We start from the raw sequence: 15,456 nt of genomic DNA, 5'->3' as shown, positions 1-15,456 counted from the left end.
GTTCTCTCCATTTGGTCACACGACCTTCAAATAGCAGGTTCCAAACAGCTAATGAAATTTCATAATATTTACAAGGATGAGTAAGAAATCATATGAATTCGGGGGATGGGTGGGGCTAATGAGTTCAATTTTGAAGATATTGAATCTGAAGTGACTGTAGGATCTTCAAGTGGAGAACCCAGTAGACACATATTAAGAGTGTGGAGCCAGGAGAGGATTATAATGTGTCCGTATCTATTTTAGAGTTAAAGATCTCAGAGCTTGCTGTCTTCTTGTGGGACAAATCCAATGGATTAACCTTAACAGAGGCTGGTCTTTTATCAACATAGAAATGATTTTATGGTTAAAGCGCTTTTTTGTTCTGGAAACTAAATTTAAAGGTTGACTGTATTGGGCTTTTGTCTTTTAGGGGAAAAATCTATAGAGTAAACAGAAATAATATGAGCAGTCAAAGAACATGATTTGTAAAACCATAATGAATATTGATCATAACTTAATCAAATGATTATAACTTAATTAAAAATTAGAGGCCCAATATAGTTGCTTCGCTAGATTCCAGGTGGGGTTGGTAATCATGTATAAGAAGCTGATGTGGGAACTATATTCAATATCCTGGGATAATTAACAAATTGAAGAAGAAAAACCATATGATCATCTCAATAGATGCAGAGAAAGCTTTTGACAAAATTCAATACCCATTTATAATAAAAACCCTCCAGAAAGTAGGCATAGAGGGAACTTACCTCAACATAATACAGGCCATATATGACAAACCCACAGCCAACATCGTCCTCAATGGTGAAAAACTGAAACTATTTCCACTAAGATCAGGAAAAAGACAAGGTTGCCCACTCTCACCACTATTATTCAACATAGTTACGGAAGTTTTAGCCACAGCAATCAGAGAAGAAAAAGAAATAAAAGGAATCCAAATCAGAAAAGAAGAAGTAAAGCTGTCACTGTTTGCAGATGACATGACACTATACATCGAGAATCCTAAAGATGCCACCAGAAAACTACTAATCAATGAATTTGGTAAAGTAGCAGGATACAAAATTAATGCACAGAAATCTCTTGCATCCCTATACACTAATGATGAAAAATCTGAAAGTGAAATTAAGAAAACACTCCCATTTACCATTGCAACAAAAAGAATAAAATATCTAGGAATAAACCTACCTAAGAAGTCAAAAGACCTGTATGCAGAAAATTATGACACTGGTGAAAGAAATTAAAGATGATACAAATAGATGGAGAGATATACCATGTTCTTGGATTGGAAGAATCAACATTGTGAAAATGACTATACTACCCCAAACAATCTACAGATTCAATGCAATCCCTATCAAACTACCACTGGCATTTTTCACAGAACTAGAACAAAAAATTTCACAATTTGTATGGAAACACAAAAGACCCCGAATAGCCAAAGCAATCTTGAGAAAGAAAAACGGAGCTGGAGGAATCAGGCTCCTGGACTTCAGACTATACTACAAAGCTACAATAATCCAAACAGTATGGTACTGGCACAGAAACAGAAATATAGATCAATGGAACAAGATAGAAAGCCCAGAGATATACCCACACACATATGGTCACCTTATCTTTGATAAAAGAGGCAAGAATATACAGTGGAGAAAAGACACCTTCTTCAATAAGTGGTGCTGGGAGAACTAGACAGCTACATGTAAAAGAATGAAATTAGAACACTCCCTAACACCATACACAAAAGTAAACTCAAAATGGATTAAAGACCTAAATGTAAGGCCAGACACCATCAAACTCTTAGAGGAAAACATAGGAAGAACACAGTATGACATAAATCACAGCAAGATCCTTTTTGACCCACCTCCTAGAGAAATGGAAATAAAAACAAAAATTAAAAAATGGGACCTAATGAAACTTAAATCTTTTGCACAGCAAAGGAAACCATAAACAAGATGAAAAGACAACCCTCAGAATGGGAGAAAATATTTGCAAATGAAGCAACTGACAAAGGATTAATCTCCAAAATTTACAAGCAGCTCAGGCAGCTCAATAACAAAAAAACAAATAACCCAATCCAAAAATGGGTGGAAGACCTAAACAGACATTTCTCCAAAGAAGATATACAGATTGCCAACAAACACATGAAAGAATGCTCAACATCAGTAATCACTAGAGAAATGCAAACCAAAACTACAATGAGGTATCACCTCACACCGGTCAGAATGGCTATCATCAAAAAATCTCGAAACAATAAATGCTGGAGAGGGTGTGGAGAAAAGGGAACACTCTTGCACTGCTGGTGGGAATGTGAATTGGTACAGCCACTATGGAGAACAGTATGGAGGTTCCTTAAAAAACTACAAATAGAACTACCATACGACCCAGCAATCCCACTACTGGGCATAGATCCTGAGAAAACCATAATTCAAAAAGACACATGCACCCCAATGTTCATTGCAGCACTATTTACAATAGCCAGGTCCTGGAAGCAACCTAAATGCCTGTCAACAGACGACTCGATAAAGAAGATGTGGCACATATATACAATGGAATATTACTCAGCCATAAAAAGAAACGAAATTGGGTCATTTGTAGAGACGTGGATGGATCTAGAGACTGTCATACAGAGTGAAGTTAAGTCAGAGAGAGAAAAACAAATATCATATATTAACGCATATATGTGATACCTAGAAAAATGGTAGAGATGAATCGGTTTGCAGGGCAGAAATTGAGACACAGATGTAGAGAACAAATGTATGGACACCGAAGGGGGAAAGCAGCGGGGTGGTGGTGGTGGTGGTGGTGGGATGAATTGGGAGATTGGGATTGACATGTATACACTGATGCGTATAAAATAGATAACTAATAAGAACATGCTGTAAAAAAAAATAATAATAAACAAAAAACAAAAAAACCCTGCCTTTAATCAAAGGAACACTTTCCCTTAAATATAAAACTAATACACGTTCAAAGCAAAAGCTTGACCAACACCGAAAAGCTCAAAGTAAAGAAAAATGTCCCATAATTTTACCACCTACAGTTAATCTGTAATGTATTGTTTTTTAAACTTCTTATGTTGCTTTTTAATATCTCATGAATTATTTCCCAATATCCTTTGTCCTTTTGTTGATTACATCAGGATGAGAGGAATAAAGTTTACGTATCCGACTCATTGTAGGATATTTGGGTTGCACTGAATATCCTTATGTTTACATTTTTATACACAAATTATGATTTTTTCTTAGGAAAAATTCCTAGAGGAGGAATCTGTGGATCAAAGGAATTTATGTTTTAAGGCTTTCTTTTATTTTGTAAGAAATGTTGATAAATTGCCCTCAGAAAGGTGTAACACTTTATCCTTCCATCAAGGAGAGGTATACCCATTACTACTGAGCAAATAGCAGCACCTCTGCCTGGAGTCAAGCCACTCCTCATCCTGGCCCTGCTGCCCTCACAGGCTTTTCTCTCTCTCCTCCTCTACAGCCCCACTGCCCTCCTGCCAGATTATTCTCCTCGTACCTCACACATGCAAGCACATATCCATTCAGCAAACATCTCTGAGCACCCACCAGGTAAGGCGGGAGATTGTGGAGGTTAAGATTGTGCCTGGGTTTGATCCCAGTCCTCCCATTCCTGCATGTCAGGGACAATATGAACACCTCCATCCACAGGCTGTAAGGACATAAACAATTTCAGACACGTAAAATGCTTCTGACAGTGGCTGGCATGTAGTGAGTGTTCAGCGAACATTAGCTGTAATTATCAGCAATTAGGAACAATGCTCCGTTCTAGGCAAAGGGGGTCCAGGTGTAAGAAGATGGCCAAGGTCTCTGCTTCCGTGGAACTAATTCTAGATGCTGTGAAGTGCTCTTCAGAAAATAAAAAGGGTGTTGTGATGGCAGATGATCATAGGGTGGGAGATGGGGCATCATGTTCAGAGGTCAAGGAAAGCCCCTGTGTGATGTTACCTCTGAGCCAAGACCCGAGGGGGAGACGGGCACTCAGGAGAACAGGGCTGGCTTGGTTTTTGATGTCTCAGATGAAAGGAGCTTTGCATCCCAGAGCTCATTGCAGGCAGATGGCTGTTCTAAATTCTCTATTTGTTTTAAGGCTCATAATACATGGGGATATATTTTGATCCTTTTATATCCTTGTCTTTATCTTAGTCAAGCGCCAGGAGTCATGTGGCCAGGCTTTACATCTCTTACTCGTCATTAACCAGCGTGGGCTGGTGGCCAAGGCGAGAAGGACTTGTGGGCATTGCCATGTTTTTTTTCCTAATTGATTCTGCTTGATTTCCTGCTTTGCTGAACCTCTTCCTAATCCTCTTGGCTTTCTTTGCCTGCTCCCTTGAAGGCCCTCCCTTTTGTTCTCTAAAGTCATCGTCTGCCTGACATGAAAAGCACTTCAGTGAGCCAAATGCATAATTATATTAAGTAAAATAAAAACAAAACCAAAAAACTGAGTCCCCTAATGGAGAATGAGTTTTCTCCATGCATTGTATACCTTGGGCGTGGAGGGGAAGATATCTTCCTTCTTCCCCCTCCCCTTTCCTTCCTAAACCAATAGTTGGCCTGGGTAAAGGGGAAACAGAGTGGGCTGCCCTTAGGAACAACACTTTGAGCTGTGGGCAGCGGCCAGGAAAAGGCTGCCCCCAGTCCCGTTCCCCACTGTGGAGGTGATGCACACACCTGTGTGCTCTTCACTGCCCCTTTCAGGTATCTGATCTTTCAGGATCGAATGGCCATTGGTTGTTATGTATCGGGTCGAGAGGCTTCTGTGAAGGCTCAGTAGGTCCTGGTATGAAAATGCAGGCCCCTCAGGAACAAATGAGATGTATCAATTTCCACCAGGATCTAGGCTAGTTGCTTTCAAACTTTTTGACTATAACCCACAATTTATATCATGATCCAGTTATATAATACATAAAATTATGCTTGCTTTTCCTATGTAGGGTGCATTGTGATATTTTCTATTCTGTTCTTTAAAAAAAGTATTGGCCACATTTCTCTAAATTTCTTTCACGAACTACTAATAGATTAGACGTGTTTACAAAATGTTGTTTAATAACTCACAGGCACCTGTCTTAGATCTTGCCCTGAATTTTCTCGTTCCAATAATATAACTATTTAAGTGCCTAAGTTATATTTAAGAGGTTGAAAAACTTTGTACTATTTGATCCAGTGATTCATCTTTGAATCTGCCTCAAGGAAAGATTGTTACTAGGAGGGAGGGCCAAGGGACCATCATGCACGTTCTGTTTTCAGCCAGATGTTTGACAAATTTGTGGGAAAGATGCAAGATGAAAGCTGGATTTGATTTTAGACTGTGAAGGAAATTTAAAAACACCTAATCCAATTTCCTCACGTAAAGAATTAGATGTAATCACAGCTAGTTGAACAACTATACTTAAAGGGTATTTCCTAATGGCTCAGTGTTAACGTGGAAGGAATCTCCAACAATAATACTCCACTGGCCTCTGACTTAAGCCTTAATGCTTAGAACCATCGTATTACCAATGACTTGGACAAAGACCTGGAAGACTGTTTAGCCAGTTCCCAGATAGTAAGATAAAGCGTTTAGGTGAAATAAGTAGGACTCAAAAAAAATCCAGCCAGGTAACAAAGATGGGCTAAAACTATCAAAGTGAACTCATTTCGTGAAAATATAGAGAACTTATGTGAAAAAAGTTCAAAATGCGAATGGCACAGAAACTGGCTGGAGCAAACACGAGTTCTTCCGCAGCATCCCCAGCCTCTACCCACTAGACGCCCGTAGCAGCCTCTCCCCGAGTTGTGACAACCAAAAATGTCTCCAGACTTTGCCAAATGTCCTCTAGGGGGCAAAACTGCCCCTGTTGAGAACCACTGAGATAAACCGAGGTACTACTGGGGGAAAGGACCTAATGAATTTTTATCACCAGCAAAAATAGCAAAGCAAATGCAATCTGAGGCTGCATTATTATCAGTACTAGGAGCAACTACTGATGACTGAGTGCTTACCCTGCACCCGCCACTATGCTAAGGTCTTTACTTGTGAGTCCTCACTTAATGCCCACATGAATTCTAGGAGGTAGGAACACCATTGTCACCATTTTTTTGATGTCTAGGGACCTTAAGTGGCTTGCTTAAGGTTTCACAGCCAAGATGGTGAGAGCCTGCACCTTGCCCATTATGCTATGAGAGTTTTAAAATTACACACTAAGTGTACATCCTAGGAAGCAGCCAGTACCCTCATCCACCTGGAATGTGGCTGAGAAGCAAGAAATAAGCTGCAAATAACCCTGAGGTGCCCACCCTCCCCCATATCCTAAAGCAGGGACTCGCCTATAGCTGAGGTCCCAGCCTCCAGTCAGCTCATTGACTTAATTCATACAAAATTCAAGTATCCTCTTTCTTCTATCATCAGGATAGTAGAGTAATTTTTAGAAAGATTGTCAACAAAAGTGATTAAGAGTACATGGAGGCACTTTGAGGTTAAGTTTCAGTTATCTGGAAATGTTGTGCTGTCTGGGACCCCAGTTCTCGAGCACTGTGGCTCCAGGTCCAGGTCCAGAGGTCACTGGGATCACAATGCTGAAATGCTCTCTGAGGCTGAGTCCTGAGATAAGGGGGCAGGTGGCAGAGGGCTAAGATCTGGACAGCAGTCTTACCCAAGTCGGAGCCAGGTGCCATGAAATGTCAAGAAGTGTCAGGGGATGCTGAGCCCAGGGAGCCACAGCTGGGCAGTGACCTGTCCCCCCGCCAACCCCCGTCCCAGTGGCAGCCTTGGAGCTCAGGTCCGTCGACCTGCAGAACGCCAGGAACAACCAGGAGCCTCACAGGCAGGAGATGGGCCTGCAGTGGCTCATCATGCGCCACGGTGAGTCCTTCACAATCCAGCTGCATTTCAACCGACGCTTCCACTCTGAGACCGACTACATCATCTTTGTGGCTGAGACAGATGAGCCCGCCCCTCCCCAAGACAAAGTTCACCTCAAGGGCCCCTGCCTCTCCTTTCTGAACTTCCACATTTTTTTTTCTTTTTGGTACGCGGATCTCTCACTGTTGTGGCCTCTCCTGTTGCAGAGCACAGGCTCCGGACGCGCAGGCTCAGCGGCCATGGCTCATGGGCCCAGCCGCTCCACGGCATGTGGGATCCTCCCGGACCGGGGCACGAACCCGCGTCCCCTGCATCGGCAGGCAGACTCTCAACCACTGCGCCACCAGGGAAGCCCTTGCCTCTCCTTTCTGAACCGCCCTCCCCTCTCTTCTCCTGGGACCCCGGGGACCCTATTAGCGCTGTTAAGAAAAGATTTGGCCAACTCAGCAAACTAAGATTGTGATAATAACAGACAACTTTTAAATACACAACAGGCACTGTGCTAAAAATTCACACACACTATCTCATTTAATCCCTGTGACAAGACTTTCAGGTGGGTACTACTAAGATCCCATTTTACAGATTGAAAAACTGAGGCCCACAGATCGTAAGTGTATGGCCAAGGACACCCAGTGGCAGTAAAAGGATTAGCAAGTGGTAGGAGAGGGTAAGGGTCCTCCCAGTTCCTCTGAAATCGTGTCACATAGATTTTGCACCTCACTTTGGGGTCATTCTCTCTTACACAGGACCACAGCCCACCGAGCTGCTGGGAACCCGAGCCACCTTCTTGCTCACCCAGGCCCGACAAGGCAATGTCTGGAGTGCTTCTGACTTCACCATTCATGCCAACTCACTCTTTGTCTCCCTTTTCACACCAGCCAATGCAGTCATTGGTCCCTACACTCTGAAGATGGAGATCTCTCAGGGCCCTGGTCACAGCACAACCCACCCTCTGGGGACTTTCATCCTGCTTTTTAACCCTTGAAGTGCAGGTATAACTTGCTCACAGGTTGTAATTCTAACTGATCCATTGGGAACACTCCGTGAGGATCTACTTAGAAAGCCCTGAAGATAAAATGCTGCACATCTATGCAATGTGTTACCATGTACTCACTAAAAATCATCTTTACAGAGAATTTTTAATGGCATGATGAAAATGTTCATGGTGTGATGTCAAGTGAAATCAATTAGGAAATGGAACACATATGATTCTAATTACATATAAGTGCCGAGAAAGAGAGCACAGCCAGAATACACTAAAATGTAACGATGGCTGTTTCTGAGTAGTAAGAAGGGGAGATCTTCATTGTCTTCTTTCTGTCATCCATATTTTCCAAATCTCTATGAAAAGCTTGAGGCTTTTATAACCAAGAAAAGATCATCTTTTTAAAAAATATAGATTATATCGCGGGCCTCTAGAAAAGCACACAGGCTTTTAAGGGGTCCAGTCTTGATTTCTATTGCCATCAACCCATTGCTTATCTGATTATCCAGCAAGATACTGTCATTACTGTTTTTAATTTTATTACTGTTTGTTTTTTGGTTTGGGGCTTTGCCCCCACTGCTATTCTTAACTGCTCAGAGGATGACGTCTACCTGCCAAGTGAAATACTGCTGCAGGAGTATATCATGATGGACTATGGCTTTGTTTACAATGGTCATGAAAGAGTCATCACCCCCTGGCCCTGGAACTATGGGCAGGTAACACTGTCACCTGAAGTGGGCCTTAGACAACTCTATTAGGTTATGAAGTGCCACTAACAGAAGTCAGGATGTGCAGTGCTGGACCAATTTCCCTTCCAGTGAGAGGCACAAGGAGGGAAGGGGAGATGTCTTTCTTTCTCAGTTTTTAATATTTTATGAAAAACTTAAAACAGGGAGGTTCAGGCTACTATAATGAACCTCCATGAACCTCTTACCTTCAATAGTGATCAATTTATGGTGTATTTTGTTTCATCTAATCAGGGATTTGCATACTATAGCCTGTGGGCCAGATGTGGCCCACTGCCTGTTTTTGCATGGCCCAAGAGTTTAGAATGGTTTTTATACTTTATAAACTGCTGAAAAAAAGAATTTTTAAAAAATAACACAGTCGGGCTTCCTTGGTGGCACAGTGGTTGAGAGTCCGCCTGCCCATGCAGGGGACACGGGTTCGTGCCCCGGTCCAGGAAGATCCCACGTGCCGCGGAGCGGCTGGGCCCGTGAGCCATGGCCGCTGAGCCTGCGCATCCGGAGCCTGTGCTCTGCAATGGGAGAGGCCACAACAGTGAGAGGCCCGCGTACCGCAAAAAAAAATAAAAATAAATAAATAAAATTAAAAATAACACAGTCATCCCTTAGTATTTGCAGAGGATTGGTTTCAGGACGCCTCCACAGATACCAAAATCCAAGCATGCTCAAGTCCCTTATATAAAGTGGCATAGGCCGCTCTCGCCTTCTGAGATGGCCCACGCTCTGTCTGTGGAGTGTGTTTCTCTCTAAATAAATCCACTTCTTACCTATCACTTTGTCTCTCACTGAATTCTTTCTGCCATGAGACATCAAGAACCTGAGCTTCATTAAGTCCTGAAACCAGATACTGAAACCCCTGCCAGGTGGGAGAAGTTAACTGTATGCTGCCACAACTGGCAGGACCCAGGACCAGTTGGAACCAGAAGGTTGATGATGCTGACTCCCACTTACCTCACACCAACCAATCAGAAGAAAGTCCATGAGCTGATCACACCCTCGTCTTTGAACCATTACTATAAAACTCCTCACTACCCCCTCCAGGTTGGGACACTCAGTTTTGAGAGCATTAGCCCTCTGTGGCCCCCTTTGCTTGGCAAAGCAATAAAACTATTCTTTTCAACTTCACCCCCCAATAAATAAATAAATAAATAAAAAATAAAGCGGCATAGTATTTGCATATAACCTATGCACAACTTCCCATGTACTTTTAAATCATCTCTAGATACTTATAACACCTAAAACAATGTAAATGCTATGTAAATAGTTGCTGGCACTGTGCAGCAAATTCACGTTTTGCTTTTGGGAATTTTCTGGAATTTTTTTCCCTAATACTTTTGATCCTATTGGTTGAATCCATGGATGTAGAATCCACAGACACAGAGGGCCAACTGTATTTTGTGATGTGCAAATTATATGAAGTTCAAATTTCGGTGTCTAATAAACAGCATTTCATTGGAACACAGCTATGCTCATTCATTTAGGTATCATCTGTGGCTGCTTTCATGCTACAATGGCAGAATTGAGTAGTTGAGACAGAAACCCTATGGTCTGCAAAGCCTAAAATATTTATTATCTGGTCCTTTACAGAAAAACTTTGCCAATCCCTGGTGTATTCTCCCCCATTCCTCGCATCTCATCACTGGATTTTTGGGAAGCAAATTACCATATCATTTAATCGAGTAATACTTCCAAATATAGTTCTAAAAGATGATGACTCTCTGAAAAACTGAGCCACAATACAGTATTATAACTGAAATAATGAACAGCAATTCTTTAATAACACCAAATACCCAGTTAAGGTACACCGCGGGGGACCTTTGACTCTGGGCAACTTTTCTACTCTCAACCACCAGCCGTGGCTGGGATAGTTTCTCTCCGCCTCCCACTGCCTTCTCAGCCCTGTCCACACCCACCGGGAGGGAAGAGTGGGTTGGGGGCAGGAAGCAGGGAGCCTTGCTGAGGAAGATCAGGCTCCCTGTTCTCCAACAACTTGTGTAATTTTTTGAAACTTAGAAAAATACCAGGGTATTTGGTAGCCAAAAGGGTTACGACACATGTAGCAAATACATGTAGCTGTATGTCATGAGTGTACACTGGCTTCTCCTATGCTCACACCATCAGCACTGAACCCTCTACCTGATTTGAAGGTTCTCCACGCTCTTCCCCCTCTCCTCACATGCCTGGCCTTATATGTATCCATCCAATCTCTTCCTACTCTCGCAAGTCCTCCAGAAGGAAAATCTCTGAGCCTTTGTTTCTGGTACCCATCACGCCCAAAGACCTTGGGTGAATGCCTTCACCCCGCTCTCTTCCTGTCTACCTTGTCCTTCCAAGCCCACTGGCTCCAATGGCCTTCTCCGATGCCTTCAGCTGACTCGCATCTTTCCAAATTCCATTTGCATTTTCCATCAGAAACACACAGGTTAGTTCTTCAAAATTCTGAATCTTAACACATTCCCAACTTGACTTACAAGCTCTTTGAAGGCAGGAACTTGTCTGATATTTAGCCCCACCCCAAACGTCGGTGTTACTGACTTGGCTTCAGAATTCTAGACGTTTTTACTCTTCTCTTTGTTCTTCCTTGAAATCTCCTGGAAGTTTGAAGAGAACATGATAGATATCTGCTTTCAGATTCTGAACAAGAGCCTGTACTTCTTAGAGAACCCAACCAAAGACTACTCCCAGTGGAACAATGTGGTGTATGTCTGCAGGGTGGTGAGCGCCATGGTAAGGCCAGAAGCTTCCCCGGCCCTGCCTGAGCTCCACTCCCCCCACCGCACCGCAAAAACCCACCTGTCTCTCCTCTGCAGATCAACAGCAATGATGACAGCGGTGTGCTGCAGGGGAGCTGGAGAGAGGACTACTCCCAGGGGGTCAGCCCACTGGAGTGGACGGGCAGCGTGGCCATCCTGTGACAGTGGGCAGCCAGGGGCGGGCAGCCTGTGAGGTATGGGCAGTGCTGGGTATTTGCAGCTGTTACGGGTACCGGTGAGTGAGGGGGAGATGGGAATGCAGAATCACTTATTGACTCTTCGTGATAACTCTTCGAGGTTGGGCTGGGATTATCTCCACTTCACCTGAGTTAACGGTGGCCTGTCCACAGCCCCATGGCTAAGGAGTGGTGGTCACTTGACTCTTAACCAGCACACTCTATAGTCTCAAGGAATCCTGCAATAACCACGGAAGGTGTGACCTGCTGCAATCACTCTTCAGTCTCCTTGATGGAGCAGTTAGGCTATTAAAATGGTCACCTGGTCCCAAAGTGGAGGCAAAACTGGCTTGTTTCTGACACCTGCTCAGGCTTCTCAGCTCAAGGTGAGCCTGGAGTCAGGGGCAGGTTGAGGGAAGCTTGAGGTGCAAGCAGATAATCTGGAAGCCTGATCTCATCTGTGGGCAGAGCTGGTGGCTCCCAAACACTTCTCAGAGAGATGCTTGAGGAGTTACAGTTAGAGATTGACTACTTTGCTGACTACCCTTAAGGAGCATCCATGCTTTATGCATTATCAGTTACTTACAATTTAGTCCCAAGTCATTGATCAGATTATCTGTGAAGATGAGGGAAAGATGGAAAGCACTGTGGTACCTGCCTATCTTCCCCCAAGAGGCAGGAGTACCTTGCACAGTGCTGCCTGTTACATTGTGATGCTCAAGAAGTGTTTACTGAACCGATGTGTTGACTCTGAGTTGGAGAACGAGGGAGCACGGAATGGGGAGGACAGAGACAGGGTCCAAAGACAAAGTTCTAGACTTTTCTGAGAGGGGCAACATAGCTTGGCAGTTATGTACAGGTGCTACAGACAGTGGAGGGGTTTAAATATGAGTGTTCAAATCAAGTGACCTCATTTTGTTCATTTGTTTTCACGGGAAAATGCTCAGCACAGTGCCAGTATTTAGTACAGCCAAATTTGCCTTGGGCTGGGATGTCCCTGACTAGGCAGGTGTTAAGGAGGAGGGCTCAGGCCTTTAAACCCTGCAAAGAGAGGGAGAAGGTCTAAGTGTGCATCTTTGCTCCACCTCCGAGCCTCTCCCCACGGCTAGGCCCTAGAGTCTACGACCTTTGAGCGAGGGGAAAGCTGCTCCTGCCAAGTTGCCTCTGGCCACTGGCAGCCCTGGTCTAACTCTCACCAAGGGTTAAGGGTTTGTGAAAGCCCAGGAGCTGTGCTGGCAGTGGATAGGCGATTGTGGACAGGTGGCGTCCTTTGGGGATCTTCAATGAATCGAAACAAAAAGATTGGTCATTCTTAATAGTCCTCTTACATTTCAAAGCATTGTAATCCTCCCAGCAGCCTCAGCGGGCACCATCTGCTCCTAAGCAGGACAGGGGTGGGATAAACCTCTCTCTAAACTCACCTTGCTTGCTTCCACACCTGGCTGTCGGCTTAATTTCATCTGGCCCTGGTCAAGTGTGTGTGGTGGTTGGGGGGGGGGGGGGGGGCGGACGACGGTGATGTAGTGGCTGCTTTGTGTGATTCCTGAGACGCCACAAGAGGGTGCTGTTGTCTTATCAAAGATGGTCATTGCCTCGTACATGCAAGGTTCCCTTCGTCGCTGTCTTCCACATATCTCCATAAGTCTATCTGGCTCTTCTATCTGTGCTTTGATTTCTTTCTTTCCTCCAAACCCTTTTATTTGAGTATAATTACAGATCCAGAATTTCAGAACTGAAAATCATCTGGTCCAACTCTTCATTTTGTTACATATAAGAAGACTAAGGGCCAGAGAAGTTAAGCCAGTTACCTAAGGTCACACAGCTTCTCTTCTGGCCACAGCATAGGTCTAATTTTTTAAATTTTTCTTTCCAATTATCAAATGTTTAGGTTCTCTTTTTTTAGTTTGGAAAGCTGCTGAATGGAAAAATCCCTAAATGATAAATTGAGTTGTTGTTAAGTGACCCTCAAATGATTTCTTTCTCCTGGTGGAATGGAGACTATGGATAGGGCAGGTAGGCCACAAGGTTCTGGGCCTGGGTGAGGTGCTCTGAGGATAAAGGAGTGACAGGTATGGATCTGCAAGAATCTTGGCCTTTTCTTCTCCTCCAGCTTGAAAGTGAGAAAGTATGCTCATGAAACCAATGATTCTTCTTGAAATACACTCAGTTAGTCCCCATGCTTTTCTTCTCTTTAGTAATGAGATGCTTAGGTGTTCCAACCCGTGTCGTTTCCAATTTCCATTCTGCATACAACGTGGATGCAAACTTGACCATCGACACCTACTATGACCAACAAGCAGAGATGCTGCCAACTCAGAAACAAGACAAAATATGGTAAGGGGCACTGTTTCCTACAGGTCTCTGCTCCGTGCCAGGTAGGGTAGGAGAATTCTGGCCTGATGCTGTCTGGCCTTGAGGAAATATTGCCCTGTACATTGTTGCCGATGCTCAGAGAATAAGTTCCCCAGCCAGAAAGCTGTTCTGGCTAATCAGAGCATCACATCAAGTTCATTTCAGAGATAGAAGACTATGGAATAATGTATTCTGAAGCTGGCAACCAAATGAATAGGTCGTGTGTCCTCTGAATACTGACCTCAAAATCTGTTTCATCTTACTCTTCCTTCTTTGAGCCTTTCTGTTTCAGAAAACAGAGCACATTTCTCTGTTTCTCTGTCAGGGCAAAGCCAGGACTAGCTGCCTCTGCATATTTCCTTTGGTCTCTGCTGACTTCTCCTCTCCCTGCCCCACTCCCTCTCTGTAGGCATGTGTATATACGTCTGTGTGTGTCTCTGTGTGTCCCTTTATTTTTGGACCTCTAGTTGCTTCCTCTGGTTCCTTTCTCCTCTGCTCTACCCCACATCTGATTTCCTGTTTTTGCTTTTCCAGCCAGTTTCCAGGTGAGACCTTTGAATTGTATGAGAACTAGCTGCTGTCCTTGGAGCTCCCTCCCTCTCTGGGCTCTTCGAGGGCTGAAACTTCTCTGGGTCAATGAGCAGTAGTGTATCTAGGAAGGACATGTCACTTGTGTAGAATTCTGTCTGTGAGCACGTAAGCTGAATCTAATCATGAAGAAACAGCAGGCAAGTCCAAAATGGGGGCCACTCTGATAAAAATAAATAAATAAATACTGTATTCAAAATGTCAATGTGATAAAACAAAGTCGGAAGAACTCTTCCAGATCAAAGGACACAAAGGTTATTGGTCAACTAAATGCCATGTGTGATCCTGGACTGGGTGGAAAAGAATGCCACAGAGCTGCAGTCCCCAACCTTTTTGGCACCAGGGACCGGTTTTGTGGAAGATGATTTTACCACGGGAGGGGTGGGGCGATAGTTCAGGCGGTAACGCAGGCGATGGGGAGCAGCAGATGAAGCTCCACTCGCTCGCCGCTGCTCACCTCCTGCTGCGCGGCCCAGTTGCTAACAGGCCACGGGCCGGTATCGGGGGTTGGGGACCCCTGCCATAGAGGACATTATTAGCTGACAACATTGAAATATAGACAGTAAAGTAGATAAAAGGATAGTATCAATTTTTTTTTTTTTTTTGCGGTACGCAGGCCTCTCACTGTTGTGGCCTCTCCCGTTGCGGAGCACAGGCTCCGGACGCGCAGGCTCAGCGGCCTTGGCTCACGGGCCCAGCTGCTCCGCGGCATGTGGGATCTTCCCGGACCAGGGCACGAACCCGTGTCCCCTGCATCGGCAGGCGGACTCTCAACCACTGCGCCACCAGGGAAGCCCAAGGATAGTATCAATATTAAATGTGTGAGTTTGATAACTGTACAAGAGTACACCAGGGAAAATCCCTATTCTAAGAAATCTCCATATCCACACTGAAAGAAAGCTAGTGATAAAGCAAATGGGGCAAAATGCTAACAATAGATGAACTGGGTATATGGGTGCTCTTTGTACTATTTTTGCAACTTTATTATAAGCTTGAAATTACTTCCA

At 44.1% G+C, this 15,456-nt stretch overlaps 1 pseudogene across 1 annotated transcript in view; it reads left to right on the top strand.

Moving 5' to 3' along the window:
- LOC309968832 overlaps positions 1-15,456 on the top strand; it is a 49,957-nt pseudogene that overhangs the window by 477 nt on the left and 34,024 nt on the right. Inside the window, exons 2-7 of the transcript in view lie at positions 6,748-6,930; positions 7,596-7,841; positions 8,432-8,550; positions 11,179-11,307; positions 11,391-11,568; positions 13,705-13,843. The product of the transcript in view is annotated as an uncharacterized misc_RNA (transcript). The remainder of the gene's footprint in view (positions 1-6,747; positions 6,931-7,595; positions 7,842-8,431; positions 8,551-11,178; positions 11,308-11,390; positions 11,569-13,704; positions 13,844-15,456) is intronic.

This window comes from Leucopleurus acutus (genome assembly GCF_964270905.1).
Source record: "Leucopleurus acutus genome assembly, chromosome: 1".
NCBI classification, from domain to species: domain Eukaryota; kingdom Metazoa; phylum Chordata; class Mammalia; order Artiodactyla; family Delphinidae; genus Leucopleurus; species Leucopleurus acutus.
Note: the sequence above shows the minus strand (reverse complement) of the source record. Positions and strands in the feature narration are given on the sequence as shown.